Source organism: Rhamphochromis sp. 'chilingali' (assembly GCF_963969265.1).
Source record: "Rhamphochromis sp. 'chilingali' genome assembly, chromosome: 2".
In the NCBI taxonomy this organism is placed as follows: domain Eukaryota; kingdom Metazoa; phylum Chordata; class Actinopteri; order Cichliformes; family Cichlidae; genus Rhamphochromis; species Rhamphochromis sp. 'chilingali'.
The window spans coordinates 64,521,018-64,537,349 of NC_137930.1; the positions used below are offsets into that span (position 1 = coordinate 64,521,018).

General features: G+C 42.8%; 1 pseudogene across 1 annotated transcript; it reads left to right on the forward strand.

Moving 5' to 3' along the window:
- The first annotated feature begins 421 nt into the window (after positions 1 to 421).
- LOC308384917 (immunoglobulin-like and fibronectin type III domain-containing protein 1) lies at positions 422 to 14,775 on the forward strand (annotated as a pseudogene). The gene is made up of 16 exons: positions 422 to 515; positions 876 to 1,010; positions 1,666 to 1,802; positions 7,201 to 7,383; positions 8,057 to 8,309; positions 10,194 to 10,318; positions 10,432 to 10,573; positions 10,905 to 11,030; positions 11,266 to 11,567; positions 11,739 to 11,876; positions 12,628 to 12,820; positions 13,089 to 13,224; positions 13,406 to 13,911; positions 14,049 to 14,229; positions 14,327 to 14,414; positions 14,754 to 14,775. The product of its transcript is annotated as an immunoglobulin-like and fibronectin type III domain-containing protein 1 (transcript).
- The last annotated feature ends 1,557 nt before the right edge of the window (positions 14,776 to 16,332 follow it).

The window sequence follows — 16,332 nt, forward strand, 5'->3', positions numbered from 1 at the left end:
ATGCTTTTGGGAACACACACCCAATCACCACAGGAAGAATGTGTTAAATGCAACCGGCACACTTTTATATAGACCTAAACACATTCAGGTATATAAGCATGAGCACAGGGCTAGCGGTTCTTCCGCTTGTCCTATTAAGTCACAATATAGGATATTAGCTGTATCACTGTATCAGTTGGAAAGGATGTGCCTTTGTCCCCTCTTATCCACTAGAGTTAAATGATGTTGCACCTAACCCCACGGAAGTGGGAGCCCAATATCTGCCATTTGCAAAACTATACTTTCACATCTCTATTGGTGTCTACTTAAAGCCAGGTGCAGTTCACCTCACCTTTACATCACTATCATCATACTATCAGAGCTCCTCCAGACCTCCGGGGTCAAAGCAGAGCACACAGAACAGCACATGTGAGAGAGGCAGATGACCTCTTCCTGCAGCTCGTCCACCTTCACCTCCTCCATGAGCTCCACCAAGTATCCTAAGGTGGCTCAGGGCTTGGCAAGGAGCGCAGAGGGTAGGGATCTTGCATGCAAGGAGATCCTCCTTCATTCTGGCATTCTTAGCGCTAAATCTTTGGTATTATGAGACAGGCAAGGAAGGACTATCTAAAAGAGCTGTCTTTGCTATAAGCAAAAGCAGCATAATTAACTAACATCAATGATTAGCTTCAACAACCATGTCAAATCCCCTAATGTAGAGCGCAAAAATAAAGTTTATTACCTACTGCAGACTTCTCAGCACTTAGTCAGGCCTCCGTTCTTTTTTCTCTTCTCCTTTCAAAAAAAAAAGGAAAAAGAAACAATTGTGCACTTAGGTTGCCTGTTTGTACAATATTCTGATAGTCTTACTGTGGATGTACTTGACTCACCTTTAGAGCACTCTGGGGTTCAATGTAAGACCTCCGCTGTGGTGGAGTCCTTCAACCAGGTACAAAAATCCCCCCAAATCCCAGAGGGAGAGTCTGTCCCAGATTTTGAAGTGAAGCTACGGCCCATCACTGCCCAAGAGGGTGAGGTGAACCATTCTTTTCATTCCACAGCAGCTTGAAATTTTACAAAATGCCCTTTGCATCTTGCAGAATCTCTCCTCACATTATATTGCAAGCAAGTGCCCTTGAGACTATAAGAAAAGCGTGCACCAGCCAAATTTAGACACTTGCCCATGATTTGCCTGGAAACACTGGATGACACAAACAAAACTCTACTGGGAAACAAAAGTTTCATGTGATGTGAAAACTTTAGGTAAACATTTTTTCTTACTGAGCGAAGGTACTGTGGGCTGCATCTGATAAAAGTCCTAACAAAGACCTCACCAAGGACAGAAATACTGTGATAAAGACTTTATAGTTCTCATCACCTCTATTGAAAAAGCATTTGCTGCTTATGCTGAATACCAGTGCCTTTTTAGCATAAAATCTACGCGTTTTAATCTGATTCACTCTACCTCTACCTGTAAATTATAGATTAAGAGAGCTGCAGAAGCTCGCCCATCACAATATGCAGAATACTGCAGAGTAGCCAGGCTATTATCATTCATGGAATGACCCTACAGCTACTTGTCTCAAAAGGAAAGCAGAAAATGATGATCCTAAATCATTTAATGTTATGGCAACTGTTATAGCAAAATATAAATCTTAACCTGATCTGTCTTTTTGTCATTCATAGGTGACAATGCTGCATTCAAGGCAAATGTGACTGGGAATCCACAGCCCAGTGTGAGCTGGGAGCGAGCTAGTGGGTTCCCACTGTCTGTGGCAACAAAATCTTCCCATGACAACATCGACAAACAGCATATACTGAAGGTTTGACACTGTAAAACTACATGACTTATCCTTGGCCTAATTGAAATTTGATCTACAAAATACTAGTTAGACCTGCCATGATGTATGAAAAAAGGACCGGAGGCAGATCTGGAGGTCGCAGAGGTAAAGATGTTAAGATTTTCATTAAGAGTGACTAGGATGGACAAGATAAGAAATGAATACATCAGAGGTTCAGCTCAGGCTGAATGGTTTGGAGACAAAGTTAGAGAAGTGTGTCTGAGATGGTTTGGACATGAGCGGAGGAGGGATTGTGATATATTTGACCAGGATGTTACCAGGCAGGAGGAAAAGAGGAAGATCGCAGAGAAGATTCGTGGATGTAGTGAAGAGGGACATGCAGACTGTTGGTGTGACAGAGGAGAATGCCCTAGAGATAGGATAAGATGGAGGCAGATGATGGGCTGTGACAACTCCTAAAGTGAGCAGCTGAAAGTAGAAGAAGAAGAAGATTAAATTTCCCCCTTTTTATGTGATATTTTAAAACATTAAGGGATTTTGTTCACTGTCATTGTGTTGCTGCTGACTAATGTTAAGCTTGTGTTATATCTGATGAGCATCCCTGTTTAATTTTAGTCATCTAACACTATACATGTAAGTAGTATTTACTGTAGCTTTGCATGTACTTGTGTACTCTGTTTTCTCAAGTTTTTCACTGAATGTTACTCTATTGACAAATAAATCATGCCATTATTTTTTTTAAGTTAAGACTGTAATTTCAGCATCATTATCTGGAAGTGTGAATTCAGGGTTTAGGGTATCTAGTAAAAATGTGTTGCTTTAAAAGGTGAAATACTCTTTCTGGGCATGGTATCTCTGTACAGCCTATCATTTAGCTGAACAGCTCCCCGTTTTGGTGCTGTCAAGTGAGATGACACACCATGCATCATGAGGAAAAGTAGATAGGACGGGGAAAAAAACTCTCACTGAACCTTTTATCTATAACCACTCCACAGTGGATTTAGTGCTTTCTCTGTACCAGCCGGGGAGCTTAACTGAAGCTTAAATAGCTATTATAAAGCAATTAACTTGTGGGTGCTGACATATGCATCTCCCCTTGCCATCTGTTTCTCTGGTAAGGGATGACTGTTAAGTTCCAATACTGTGTGTTGAGGAGTTATTCCTATCATGCCACTGCCTTCTACTGCTTAAAATGAGTACTGCAGTGGGATAAAAATGACCTGAATGACAGGCCCCACCTTATCATGCGAATTCCTGAGGTCAGATGGCCCAGGATGTGAGTGGGCGTTAAGGCGTCTGGGAAGGGATCTCAAAACTGGATTATAGATGGCAGAGAGTTGGTGTCGTAAACCCCCGCCTCTGTTCAAAGATGGTCGCTCACAGTGGACATAGATGGCTTCTTTCACTCCTCTTTCAAACCATCTGTCCTCTCTGTCCAAAATGTGAACATTGGCATCCTCGAAAGAGTGTCCTTTATCCTTAAGATGCAGATGGACTGCTGAGTCTTGTCCTGTGGAGGTGGCTCTTCTGTGTTGTGCCATGCGCTTGTGAAGTGGCTGTTTGGTCTCTCCAATGTAGAGGTCTGAGCATTCCTCGCTGCACTGTACAGCATACACCACATTGTTAAGTTTGTGTTTTGGCGTTTTGTCTTTCGGGTGAACCAGTTTCTGTCTGAGCGTGTTGCTGGGTCTGAAATGCACCGGGATGCCATGCTTGGAGAAAACTCTCCTGAGTGTCTCTGATACACCGGCTACATAGGGGATGACAACGTTGTTGCGTCTGTCCTTCTTATCCTCCCTCGCTGGTGTCTGGTCTTCTTTTCTGTGCCTCTTTGCTGACTTTAAGAACGCCCATTTAGGATAGCCGCACGTTTTGAGTGCTTCCTTTACATGTGTGTGTTCCTTCTTTTTCCCTTCAGGCTTAGAGGGAACATGTTCTGCCCGGTGGTGTAGGGTCCTGATTACTCCAAGTTTGTGTTCCAGAGGGTGATGGGAGTCAAAGAGGAGGTACTGGTCCGTGTGTGTGGGCTTCCGGTAAACTTCGATGTTGAGTTTGCCGTTCTCTTCAATGTGCACAGCGCAGTCCAGGAAAGGCAGACAGTTGTCCTTTGTGTCTTCCCTGGTGAACTTGATGTTCTTATCCACAGCGTTGATGTGCGCAGTGAAGGATTCCACTTCTTGTGTCTTGATTTTGACCCAGGTGTCGTCCACATATCTGTACCAGTGGCTGGGTACTCTTCCTTTGAAAGAGCCAAGAGCCTTCCTTTCCACTTCCTCCATGTAAAGGTTGGCTACAATAGGTGACACGGGGGAGCCCATGGCACAGCCATGTTTTTGTCTGTAAAAGCCTTCGTTGTACTTGAAATATGTAGTGGTGAGGCAGAGGTCTAACAGTGTGCAGATCTGATCGGGTGTGAAGTTGGTCCTGTCCTCCAAGGAGCTGTCTTCTTGTAGTCGTTTTCTTCTCGGATGAGAGGTGAAACGTCTTCAAGCAACTTAAAGAAGTCCAGACGCTTTTCTTTGCAAGCTCCTTTGACTACGATGACCTGGATGACTGAGAACCTTCACAGACATATTGCCGTACATTTTGGGAGGAACACCCTTCAACTGGTGCGGGAGTATGAAAGGGAATCAAGGAAACTAGCGGATTATAGGAACCATCTCCGTTTCAACCTAAGATGTAGACAAAGCAGAGTTGTTCCTAAGAGCCTGCGCCTTGGATCCACTGTCAGGGGATACAGAGCAGACTTGATTCTACAGAGAGCACAAAATCACCTTTTAAGTGAAAGGATAAGACAGGTCCATTTCACCATAGATGCCCTCCAGATCAAGATCAGCCAGACCCTGCAGGAACTGGAAATCCTTCTACCCTGTCCAATCTTAGAAGAGGTTTACAAGTTTGTGGACAAGGCTCAGCGGGCCCAACACTCTAAAGGAAAAGAAAGACAACGCAGGAAATTTCACACCTTGCTTTCAAAAACACACACTCCTCATCCTGAACCTACACAACCCAGAGAAGAAAACACACCTGATGCCAGTCAGGAGAAATGGGTTAAGAACTTTTCAGACAGGATCCTCACTGAACCTGAAAAGAGAGTATTAGCCAAAGGACTCAATTTTGCCATTTCTCCACAACAGTTGCCCATAGTGGACCTCATCACAGCCACAGAATCTGCCATACGGATTAATAAATTATCACAGACAGAAGCAGAGCAAATCAGGATGAAAGTCTCAGCCATGCTCTCCAGTGCCAAAGTCCCTCCATCCAACCTCACAATACAGGAAAAGAAGGCCGTCGCTTCCCTGAGCAAAGACCACAACATCACTGTTTTACCAGCTGATAAGGGAAGATGCACCGTGGTCCTAAACACTACAGATTACCACACAAAGATCACTACTCTCCTCAGTGACAACAATACCTACGAAGCCCTAAAGCGAGACCCCACAAGCAGCTACAAAAAGAAAGTTATAGCTTGCCTTCAAGACTTTGAAAAGGACAAAATTATTGACCGCCTTACATATCACCGCCTTTACCCAGGGGATGCCATACCCTGCATCTACGGACTTCCTAAGATCCACAAGGAAGCTGTCCCACTCAGACCCATAGTCAGTAGCATAAACTCAGCCACTTATAACATTGCAAAACACCTTGCTACCATCCTTGCTCCTCTCGTGGGGAACAACCCACACCACATCAAGAACTCCACCGACTTCACCGACAAGGTCCAGAAACTTACCCTGGATCCAGATGAAACCATGGTGTCCTTTGATGTAGTCTCTCTCTTCACTTGCATACCCACCACGGAGGCCGTGGAGACTGTCAGAAAACGACTACAAGAAGACAGCTCCTTGGAGGACAGGACCAACTTCACACCCAATCAGATCTGCACACTGTTAGACCTCTGCCTCACCACTACATATTTCAAATACAACGAAGGCTTTTACAGACAAAAACATGGCTGTGCCATGGGCTCCCCCGTGTCACCTATTGTAGCCAACCTTTACATGGAGGAAGTGGAAAGGAAGGCTCTTGGCTCTTTCAAAGGAAGAGTACCCAGCCACTGGTACAGATATGTAGACGACACCTGGGTCAAAATCAAGACACAAGAAGTGGAATCCTTCACTGCGCACATTAACGCTGTGGATAAGAACATCAAGTTCACCAGGGAAGACACAAAGGACAACTGTCTGCCTTTCCTGGACTGCGCTGTGCACATTGAAGAGAACGGCAACCTCAACATCGAAGTTTACCGGAAGCCCACACACACGGACCAGTACCTCCTCTTTGACTCCCATCACCCTCTGGAACACAAACTTGGAGTAATCAGGACCCTACACCACCGGGCAGAACATGTTCCCTCTAAGCCTGAAGGGAAAAAGAAGGAACACACACATGTAAAGGAAGCACTCAAAACGTGCGGCTATCCTAAATGGGCGTTCTTAAAGTCAGCAAAGAGGCACAGAAAAGAAGACCAGACACCAGCGAGGGAGGATAAGAAGGACAGACGCAACAACGTTGTCATCCCCTATGTAGCCGGTGTATCAGAGACACTCAGGAGAGTTTTCTCCAAGCATGGCATCCCGGTGCATTTCAGACCCAGCAACACGCTCAGACAGAAACTGGTTCACCCGAAAGACAAAACGCCAAAACACAAACTTAACAATGTGGTGTATGCTGTACAGTGCAGCGAGGAATGCTCAGACCTCTACATTGGAGAGACCAAACAGCCACTTCACAAGCGCATGGCACAACACAGAAGAGCCACCTCCACAGGACAAGACTCAGCAGTCCATCTGCATCTTAAGGATAAAGGACACTCTTTCGAGGATGCCAATGTTCACATTTTGGACAGAGAGGACAGATGGTTTGAAAGAGGAGTGAAAGAAGCCATCTATGTCCACTGTGAGCGACCATCTTTGACGACACCAACTCTCTGCCATCTATAATCTATAATCCAGTTTTGAGATCCCTTCCCAGACGCCTTAACGCCCACTCACATCCTGGGCCATCTGACCTCAGGAATTCGCATGATAAGGTGGGGCCAGGTTTCACAATGAACACACCCGAAACTCTGGCTGATTGGGACCCACGCCCAGTTTCCCACCTTGGCTCAGGGAATTAGAGGATCATCAGGGGGTCCTTTTGTCCCTCTGTGGGGGGGTCACTCCCACTAGGTTTATATCTGGGACACTCCACCATTTGACCTTAGAACTGAAGAAGCTTCTCGGATGAGAGGTGAAACGTCTTCAAGCAACTTAAAGAAGTCCAGACGCTTTTCTTTGCAAGCTCCTTTGACTATCTCAGTTACTCCAAAAAAAGGAACCCACAGATACAGTATACTGCCATTGTTTGAGGAAATATAAAACACTGGAACATAATGTGGAAATAGTTTTCCCAGAAGTGTTTTTTGTTTTTGCAGGTAAAGGAAAAGGGGAGGGAAAGAGATGAAAAGTCTGATGTCTCTCTGTATGAGGATGACCTCACCTACACCTTAAAGATTAAGGATATGAAAGCCACTGACACTGGAAACTAAACAACCAGCACTGGAGACCTCACTGCCACCTTGCTGCTTTTTATTTGCCAACACGAAGAAAAAAAACTAGTTTGTCTTGTTTTTGTTGTTTTGTTTTTCCCAACAGAGCTGTCTTGTTGGAGCTAATATTTCTAGGGAAACAAACCTTCACAGTTGAGATATGAGCTGCCACTGCCTTGTTTTCCTCCCCTGAGATTAGAAGCTTCGCTCCTTCGTAGCTATGCAAAACAACATCATCTTCCCTGTTTTTCAAATGAAGATGTATGGGGAGTGCAATAAATCCTCCCTCCTAGTGCTTAGTTGAAAGTAATCCAACCAAATCCCTGCTCACAACAAGCTCATTTATTACAGCTCTGCCTAACAAGACATTTACTTGCCCAAGGTGCAAGTTGGGGCATGTAAATATCTTTACAAGGACACGTGGCTGTCCTCTGGGTTTGGACCAAGAGAAGCATAGCAATTGAGGTTGTGTTAATTATAGTTATTCATGAATATGAGTACGCTCTATCTTTTTTTTTCTGGGACTGAATATAAAGAACAAGCCTAATAAGTGCAAGAGCATTTAAATTCTGTTCATACTTTCACCTTGTAATCATCAGTGTCTGTGCTTCTACTTCTAAAATTACTAAAACTTTGTAAGTGTAGTATGCTAATAAAGTCCACATTAGCGCTAAAGTGCCTCTCTTATTTTCATTCTTCCTCTGTTTTAATTCTATATAGGCATTCCCATCAAGTTTACCAGAATGTCTGTGTGCATGAGAGAAGCACAGCCCGCCTGGAGTGTGAGATGAGCTCCAAGGACGTGCACATTCACTGGCTGAAGGATGGGTGTGATATCACAGCAAGCGGGCGCTACATCTTCATGCGTGAGGGGAAAAGGGCTGAGGTTATTATAGAAGAGTGTCAGCTGGCTGATGAGGGAGAGTACTCTGTTGTCTGCACTCAGGACAACGATGCACACGAATATGTCAAGTCTGCTAAAGTCACTGTGGCTGGTAAGAATTCTGCTCTATAGAGAAAAAGAACCCTTAAATTTTCTTGGACTATAAGGTGAAAGTGCATGTGTTCCTCCACTGATCAAACAATGCAGTAAACTGCAGTTACAGCAACAGAGAAATAGAAAAATAGCACAGTGCTGTTCAGAACAAAACAGAGTGTCAGTGCCAAAAAAGATGCTTTGTGGAAACAAAACACAGGCCTATTGTGTGTATTATTATAGTACTGCACAGCCACAGAGTAGTGGTGAGAGTAAGTGCTCCATCTGTTGAACTGTTAGCCACAGATTCCTATCAGGCAAGCACCCGGTGCTCTCCCTTGCAACACTGCAGTAGAAAGACTTGCGAGTATGGCGATCTATCTTCTTCACTCTTGTGTAACTTCCCATATTCTTTTGTCTCTCCCTTGTTGCACTCCCACACATCCTTCCTCCTCTTTCAGGCTGTTACCCCTGCAGAATTTTTATCTGAGCAGACTCCACCATGTTCACAAATTGCTTACTGCTCTCAAGTTCATTTAGAAAAAAAAAAAAAATGTTAATAAGGATACAATGTTATGCAGAGATGTACTTATAATAACAATTTTATAGACAAATGATGCTATTTGGGGGGGCGCCAAATGTTTTCTTCTTCCTAAGGGGGGCGTAGCAGGAAATAATTGAGAAGCACTGTCCTAATGGAAGATTAAAACATCACTAACACTTTTCTGTGAGCAGACTGTGAAACTCCTGATTTACAGTACGGTTGTTTTTCTTGTAAAACATTCGATACGGCGTAAAACGATCGACTGTCATGGACGAAAACCATTTTGGACCTCGGATACATGAGACACACTAACTGGTTTAGGTTAAGCATTAGTCGGGCAGAAATCCTGCAGATGAACCGGTTAAATACCGAGTCAATAATACAAGCAAAAAAAGAACAAAATTAGGAAGTATGCAGTTGGAAGCACTGAAGTGTTGTTTACATTTTGTATACAGATGCTGCACTACAGAAAAAAAGCTGAATGCAATGAAAAGTAAAATTTTGGGATCAATTTTTAATTAAACATGGAAATAATAATAAGAACGATGATAACAATCATCTCCAAAGAAACAGACATGGAAAAGCATGAGCTACGATAAGAAAGACATCACTCAGCCTTCAGAATATATATGTTATATTGCTTCTACAACGTCGCTCTATGGGGCATTAAATTCTCATTTCCTGTTATAGCTATGTTACAGGTTCAGGCGATTCTCCACTGGCTATTGGGAGGAGCCGTAAACATTATTGCTATTGAGGCCAGATTGTATTTTGGTGAGAACATTAGCAAAGAGGCATCTTACTTATTGCCCCAGCGACATGAAACTAGCGGGATTTTCTTCTTCTTCTTGGTCCTAACAAGAGAATACACACACCACAGGGAGACAGCAGTTAAGAAGGGAAGGAGTGGACCTGCAGACACACACGCACGCACAAGCATGCACGCGAGCATGCACGCACACACGCACGCGAGGAGGCACGAAGTAAGATGGAAAAAAAAAAGTGAAAGAAAATAAAAAAACACTGCCCTGAAGTCAATTCCACACTCAAGCAACAAAGAAAAAAAAAAAAAAAAAAAAAAAAAAGTTCTGTAAGTATGTTTTACAATAGTCATGCTCGTGACTTCCACCTTTCAGCTTCTGACAATAAGATGGATCATTTTGGATGTAAAATACTACTAGCATATTTTAGAGAGTAAAATGGATGTTTCTTTTGCAGATTTCAGCTAACGTTTTTGAATCAGCCAAAGCCAAGGCAATGGAAAAAACTGTAAAAATCTAACAACACAGCATAACTGATTAATAATTAATTCTATGAATGTTAATTCTCTCTAAGTTCTTTTTCTCTGTGTGTTGCCAGAGCGTTTTGCCTCACTGAAGAGTGGTATGTCAGATGTTCAGTGTTCGACAGGGTCCCCTGCAGAGCCGAGTGTTGTTCTTGCTGATGAGAAGGTGGATGGAGTATGGCTGAAGGATGGGGTGGAGGTAAGAGATAACGCAGAACTGGATAAAAGACTTGTTAGCTGTTAATCCTGAAATGTAAATTTGGCAATTTTTTTTTGCCTTTTTCATCCATCCTTTTGTGTTAAATTCAACAGTTTTCGAAGCTGAATGGAGTTCAGGTGGTAAAACAGGGAGCTGTGCACAAACTAATTTTCTCTGGTGTGAATGAGTCCCATGAGAGCAAGTACACATTCAGAGCTAAAGGGGCTGAAAGTGAGGCTGTGCCCAGTATTGCAGGTTAGTGCAGTGGTTCCCAAACTGTTTTGCTAGGTCCCCCTTTGTTTTACAAGAAAAATCCTCGCTCCCCCCCGAAACCCCCACGCACAAACACATCCTCCAAACACACACGCCCATGTTTTTTTTTCAAACTCCATTGTGGTTTATTTCTATGGGGAACAGCTGGGACAAATCAGACCTAATGAGACAAGGGGAAGCAAAACTAGGCACACTGCACAGGGACTTTCACAATAAAACAGGAAACAAGATTCTTTATTTGTCACATGCATAGTTATACAAGTACAATACTCAGTGAAATGTATCTAAACTTACAGCATCTGGTATTACAAAGGCAAATCAGATCCTAAGCTTACCTGGTATAAGGATGGTGTGAAGGTTATGGAGGATGAGAGGACCAAGGTGGAGCAGACAGATAATAGCACCTCATTGGTGCTTAGCAGGTGGATTAAAATAAAGGGTGTCATGCTGTATCATATGCAGATACAGTTGTTTTTTTATTTACTTTGGATGTTTACTTGATGCGTGAGAGAAGATTAGTGGCGCATTTATGCGTTGTCTCAAGAGCGACTGTGGTGCTGCTGTTACTGACGTGCAACTCATTGTGATTGGTGGATGAAATCACACAATCATATTAATTTAAAGCACTTTTTGAAATGGAGGTTTGTATTTAACTAACACATCGCTTTCTTTAGACCGCCCAAAGCCTCCTCAAGGGAAAGTTGAGTTTCTTGAGCCGTAAGAGAAGTGTATCAAGATGAAATGGAAGGCTCGAAGTGACAACGGGGGTAAGCAGGTCACCAGTTTTGTGATCGATCGCTGTATGGTAGGCAAGAGGTCCTGGAACAGGGTTGGAGAAGTGGATAGTAGCATTAATGCCTTCACTGATGATAAAGTGGAGGAGGGCCATGCATACTAGCATTGCATCAGAGCCATCAATGAAGAGGGAATGAGTGACCCTCTGGAGACAGAGGAGGCCATGGTGGAGAGCCCATAGGTGAGCACTAATCATGATCAAAATCAGCCCAAATAGGTCCAAAGGTGAAAGGTAAAGAGAAATGCTTTATGGTTTACAGTTCACTGCAGTTCCACTTCATTGCCATGCTAAAAGTTTCATATCCTGGATTTGAGATGTCTATTGACATCTGTTTAAAATCCACTTATCCAGAGCCTCCAGGTACAGCATCACAGCCTCATGTGTCTAATTTAACTAAGAACACCATGACAGTGAGTTGGAGTCCTCCAGCCAGTGATGGAGGAGCTTCAGTTCACGGCTACATCTGTGAACTGAGGAGAAATAAAGGCTGCAAATCCATAAGGAGCTACTCACTGGTCAGGCTTGGAGCAGCGTGCCAAGCCAAGCAATCTCATGCGTCACTGCAAATTTTTTATTGAAATCAGTGGTACCGTTACAAGCCGAAGTGCCCATTTTAGCATTTTATCTAATAACTCCTGACTCCTAACCTAGCTTCCTTACTGATGCTACATTCACATCTATCACATTCAAGCCTTTATTACTGTTTCTAGAAACCAACTTCATGGTGTGCGGATTGGTGGAAGATATGGGGTATGAGTGACTAGTGTAAACAGGGCTGTTGCAGGCACTCCCAGCAACGTTTCTAATCCCATGCCGGCTAAAAATCCAGCACGTACGTCTTCCCCTCACAGTGTGTTGTTTATTTTCTTTCCTGAATCAGCAGGATGGAGCCCATCGGTATGTAGGCTCCCATATTGAAGCTTTGAGTTTTGAATTTGTGTCTTAACCACTTAGTCATTTGCTTTATCACCTATTTTACTCTAAATGGATACCGTGCTGTATTAAAAAAAACTTGAAATTAGCAACTTATCCAGTAATTTGGAAAATGTTTACTCAGATCAAAAATTAAGTGTAAAGTTTTGCCATTTCTAATGTATGGTTTTGCTTTTTTTATGCCCCTGTTGGCCATTAAAAAAACCTGAGCAATTCACTTTATATATGTGGAGTTTATGTTCCTTTTATTTCTGTACCTAAATATTTGATTTATTCAACAGTATACAAATTTAATTTTCCCCTGAAGCAGCTCCCGGCCTAGTGAGGAACCTGAATGTATCTGATTCCACAAACTCCTCCGTTTCTCTAAAGTGGACTCCTCCATGCCAAGGAGATGAGCCTATCAAGGAGATGCTAAGACGTGGAGGAAAGCCACTAAGATCCCTGTCTCCTGTACTGCCTTCACAGTGGTGGGACTTCAGGAGCAGATGAGGTACCACGTCCGTGTCTGAGCTGTCAATGAAAAAGGGGTGGGGGAGCCCACTGAGCTAGCAAAAGGTGTATTGGCCATAATCGTGTGGTTTTCCAGGCTGGAAAGGCAATTTGCCTTGACTTCAGCTTCACTGTAAGACTTCATCAGTGAAATAAAGTGGCTAATATTTAACAGTTGTCTTTCTCTTCAGGAGGATGTAATAACTGTACCTCGAAACACAAACCACAAACATCCAGTCAGACACATTTATATCCAAGATGGCATTCTCACCACAGGAAGACAGGTCATCACAAACACCAAGAATCACTCCCAGTCATTCACTTCTTCCACTCAGCAACTTGACTCTGGCATCTGTTCTCCTGAAGAATAACTATGGAGAGGCTCACTATAAAGTCCATGTCAAGGTTATAGGTAAGTGACGAATGCTTCATTATTTACTCCCCACTTTGTCCTTCTTTAATGATTGTATTCTGTAACAAGAAGTCACTTCAGATCCATTTTTGCTGTTTTGATAGCTTTATACAAACTTCCAGATCTGTCAAGAGAAATTTACAGTAATTTCTTCCTCTTGTTCTCCTGCTGCTGTACTCAGATGTTCCCCAACCGCCAAACAACCTCCAGTTGGTGGAGGAGATCCTGGACACAGTGGCTCTGCAATGGGATCACACCCGTGACCTGGCTGATGAGGATCAGGCAACACATTATGTACAGCTTCCTGGTTTACTGTGACCGAGTGTGTTTTCATTAGCAAGTACACTGTTACTGGACTGCTTCCAGGAAGGAAGTACTATTTTTAGGGTCACTGCACAGAATTCAGTCGGTGACAGGGATCCCTTAGATTCAAAGCAACCTTTCATCATCGCCAAGGAGAAAGGTAACAGTAGTGTATTTCTCAGTCTCAGTCACGCTCTTTACTCAGATTTATTTATGTCTGCTGTGTGTTTCCAAGAGAGCATCAACAGCCTTCAGGGGAAGGAATATGCATTACCTCAAAGTCATGTTAAACTTACTTTCCTGCTGCCGCTGAAGGACTAAGCCGTTCTCAAAGGACATGACTGCAACATGAGCTGTGCCTAACAGGGGCTGCCAACTCCACTGGTATGAAAGACATGGCTACTGATGTCAGCAACCATAATATATGTGAAGCAAAATTTAAAACATCTGTGCGTACAATCTTTGTACACACAGATGTTTACTTCTGTTGCCCACAAGTAAAAAAATTCTCCCCTTTGTAGGCTTGCTGGTATCAAGGGGAATCCATGATCTCTGATTCCACTCACTTTTGGCACCGCACAGTTAATGGAGTGTGCACTCTAGTCATCCCCACTTGTGGAGCTCAAGACAATGTAGAATACACTCTGGTGCTGGAAAACCCTCTGGGGATGGTCAAGTGTACCTGTAACCTAGTAGTGTATGGTAGGTTCTACAATGAGAGAGGGTGGAGAGTGAAATAATTAATAATTTATAATGATATTACCTTACTAAATATATATCTATATGTTAGGACTTTCAGATAAAGATGACAAGGGTCTGCTGGAGAGCTTCCTGACTAATCAGAAAAACAAAGAGATGCTTATTTTGGAAGGAGTCTTCTATAATTGGCCACTTCACTTGTTCTTACATTGCTGTTGGCATTTTCACTCATTTTGGTTTGACTAAGTTCTGTATATCACTGATTATAACTGTTAGGCATGTTGTAGTTTTCTGTTTTCATTTTTTTCAATTCTGGTAATACTTTTAGCAAACACTAGAGGTCAGACTCTCACTCTTCCTTCAGGAGTGGCTAAATGTTTGGTATGTTTGGGGGTTGCTCGTCATTAGTCAGCTCATTCAGCCAGAGAGATTGTCTTTTATCTTTAGCTCACAAATGCTTTTCTGTCTTAAAAATAAGAAAGAAAGAAAAGAATAGAAAAAAAATGTTTTTTTCTTCCTCCTTATAGGTGTCCAGTTCTTCCAGAATAGCTTGTTTCACGGGACTCTGCATCAGGCCACCTATTTAAAAAAAACCCTCCAGTTTGTTGCTCTAGTTTTTGTGTGACCTTAAGATTCAAACGAAACTAAGTTAACTCACGGTACATGTTGCACCACATCCACAACAGACAATAGTGTGAGAATAGTTTTCTGCCAATTATGCAAAAGGCCACAATTTAAAGCTCACTTATCCCCATAGCTTACTTTGCGGATCTGTATCATGTAATTACAATGACCTGTGCTTGAAGGCAGGCTGGAGCCGTTGTCAGATATCTTTCTTTTCTTGCACACCCAGCATTGCTTGGCGTATTGGACTGTGCTTTAAAAAACAAAACAAAAATCAAAGTTGCCTCAAGATGCATTTCAAACAAAAACAAGAACTTGTGTACCTCAAAGTGCTACAGGGCCTCAGGTACAACTACATTTTTAGGACAGTCTGCACGGATCCGTTTTCACTTCTTCGTTTTTGGTTGTCTTTTGTTTTGAGGTTTGTTTGGCTTTGGGTTTTTTTGCTTAGTTTTTTGTGTCTTTTGGCCAGTGACACCAATCTGCAGCCGATTTGAGGTCAGGTGATCAACTTTGCATGCCAGCTGCTTGGCCACTGCTTGCATGCTAACTTACTGTATTGCCTTACAATGCAATGCCTGTATAAAGGATGTGTATGAATCCAACAGATTCTACTTTCAACCATAACGTCCACTTAGCCACAGTGTTATCCATTCCTTTTAAATCCAGTGCTTTAAAAAATACCAGATTACTTTTAATCTGCATATCCGACAGTCTCTTTAAAAGACATTACCTCAGAGCAGACTGCTGCTTGAGACTGAGTGTGGTCTGGTAAGGAGCTGCCAGCGTCACTATTGCTGGCGCCCACAACTCCATTTGTATAGACCCACCAGAGGACTGGCAGTCAGACTGCCAGGTTCAAATCAATTAAGCACCAAAAGGCACTAAACTGACGTCACAGGTACCTTCCGTTTCTCCCCTATTCAGCTAAGCCACAATAAAGTTGGAATACCGTGGAGTGAAACTTTGAATGGTTAGTCTCGGCATTTCAAAGAAACTAAAGGCTGCTGCGCTCAAACGGAACTTGATTCTTGTGCATTTCTAATAGATTTCTTTGATGTTTTATTGCATCACATTTTCATTAATGTGATTAAGTTGTTTTTTTTTTGTTTTTTTTTAAAAAAAGGACTTTCTTCACTCTTCAGGAGTGACATTATTTCATCAGTTTCATGTATATTTCTTGTCTCACGAGGTCTGTTTTTATAAGGGCCATAAAAGAGATACTTTATTTCTTAGAAGACTGGACTTCTTTGATGGCAAGACTTTGGCTGCAAATGAATGGGACACATTTGAAAAGAACTGGCACGGATTCAGCAAGACAAAATTCTTAAGATGTCTGTGTGCATGTTGAGGAAGAAAATACAGACAAGGTAAGGTAACAGGAAGCTGAAATGGAAGAGAAACAGAGAGCCTTGTCGGTAGAACTCTGAGTTTTCACAGGGTTAACTGCTGTTGAAAGCACATTTCCCTCGGCCAGACAAT